We start from the raw sequence: 2293 nt of genomic DNA, 5'->3' as shown, positions 1-2293 counted from the left end.
GCTCAGCAGTTAAGAGCACTTGCACTTGTAGAGGACATGGGTCTAGTTCCCAGCACCCAGACGACAGCTCACAACCATCTGCAATTCCAGTTCCAGGGGATCGAGTTCTCTTCTCTGGTCTCTGCAGGCACTGATGATGTATGGTGCATATATATATATATATATATATATATATATATATATATATATACACACACACACACACACACATACATATATATATGTATGTATATATATATATGCATGCAAAACACCCAAACAAATAAGATAAAAAAGAATAAGTGTTTTTTTTTTTTTTTCCGTGTTTCAACATTTTATTCCCACAAGGCAGCCAAGGTGAAGCTCGAGCCCGGGCCACAGGCCTCGGGACCTTCCTCCAGCGGGTGCACGCCAGGTCCTCAGGACTGCCCCACCAGCAAGCTGATTTGGAGGCAGGCCGTCATGAGTGCCGGGGTGGAAGGCTCCAGGGGTCACAGGGCAGAGGGGCTCGGTGGGGGCACACACTTGTAGGGCTAGAGATAGCACGGCAGGTCTTTCTCTATCACCAGGGGCTCCTCCATGGGACCATAGCGCTTCATCACGCAGCCATTCTTATCGATGAGAAACTTGGTAAAGTTCCATTTAATGGCATTTCCCAGCATGCCCCTGCCCTTGGGCTGGACTTTCATCCATTTCCACAGTGGGTGGGCATCGTCCCCATTTACACAGATCTTGCTGTACATGTCAAACTTGACATTGTAGCCTTCTGCAAACTCCTTGATTTCTTGATTACTTCCTGGCTCCTGCTTCCCGAACTGGTTGCAGGGGAAGGCCAGGATTCGTAAACCACACCCAGCATATCGGGCATGCAGATCGACTAGCTGAGTGTAGTTTACGTCGGTTTTGCCTCATTGTGAGGCCACGTTGGTGACATACAAACGAAACCCTTGTACTTATCCAGGCAAATCATGTGCCCGTCGATGTCCTTGGCTGAGAATTCGTGCATGGAGCGCGCACGGGACGCGCACATGGTGCCTGCGAGGCCTGGAGCAGCCAGAGCCCCACACAGCAGCGCGGGCTTCAGTCAGAATAAGTGTTTTTTAAAATGATAAAAAATAAAGCATAGGGTAACAGGTTCTAGAGCCCCTAATTCATTGACTTTAAGGTGTCAACTAAGAGGTTGCTCAGGTTACTTCCAATATACAACACATTTAGTTGAATTAGATTGAAGTCCTAGGATGTTGGGGTACAGAAAGAAACCAGTTATTTAACAAATGAATAAAACTGCCCCTGTGATCTTTGGACACACATATCTTTCTGTTCTACATTGCCACAGTAAAAAAGAGGGGGTAAGTGGGAGCGGGTGAGGGAAGGGAAAGAAGAGAACCCTCCTAATAGACCCTACCAATTCAGACTTTGCCAGAGTCATCTCATCCCTAGTACAACTGCCCTGTAAAACTTCCTGTCTGTGGCTGCCCACATTACCTCCTGGTTTCTTGTTATGCTTGTTATACTTTAGAGATATTAACCTGAGTCACTCAAATTATATACATGTTAAATAATCTCTTGGTTACAGGGAAATCCCGGGACTGCACTGCAGTACTTTATATCTAAGGTGTTTGTTATTGAAGCGCAAATGGGAATTTATGAAATTATATATTACATTCTGAAGTTAAAGTTGATATAAGAGGAGTCAAGTCTAGTTTTCCCTTTGTATTTTTTATTCAGTTAAAGATTGTTGGTGTGTATATCCACAACAGACTCCTAAATACCAACATGTTTTAATTTCAAAGTACATGGAAATTTATATGAACACTTATTTGTAGATGACTTATCTAAAACAGTCAAGAGAGAGTTCAGTCAAAATAGTAAATAAAACCATGGGAAATGCAACAAATCAAAGGAAGCAAACAACTCAAAAAACATAAAAGTAGTAGTTTTGAGAGGTAAATATGTTTCATACATTGGGACATCTCTAAGAAACTTCTTCTCATAAAACATGATGCCAATGGTGATGAGCAGAGTCACACCAATAACGATGGCATCTAGGGTGTTCAGTAAATCAGAAAAGTAATGTTGTCTCCTGGAGCAGAAAGATGGGAAAGTTTCAGAGCACAAGTTATTTGACTCATCTCCATGAGGAATTCTGTCTTCAGCCCTATCAGTAGTGCCAGGAAGAAGTAAGTGGATTACCCTACCCTCTCCTGAGATTCTAACCACTTACTGGCTCCTGGTCCCCACTCTGTCACCTGCATATAATTATGTTCCAAGCACAAGTGTCTTCTGGGTGTGTAGGCTCGCTGGAACTGAGACT

The 2293-nt window shown here is 43.4% G+C and overlaps 1 pseudogene; it reads right to left on the bottom strand.

Moving 5' to 3' along the window:
• Window positions 1–410: 410 nt before the first annotated feature.
• On the bottom strand, window positions 411–2062 carry LOC101999475 (annotated as a pseudogene).
• Window positions 2063–2293: the final 231 nt, after the last annotated feature.

The sequence above is a fragment of the Microtus ochrogaster genome, chromosome 2 (assembly GCF_000317375.1).
Source record: "Microtus ochrogaster isolate Prairie Vole_2 chromosome 2, MicOch1.0, whole genome shotgun sequence".
In the NCBI taxonomy this organism is placed as follows: Eukaryota; Metazoa; Chordata; class Mammalia; order Rodentia; family Cricetidae; genus Microtus; species Microtus ochrogaster.
The sequence above is the reverse complement of the archived record's forward strand: the minus strand, read 5'-3'. Positions and strand labels throughout refer to the sequence as shown.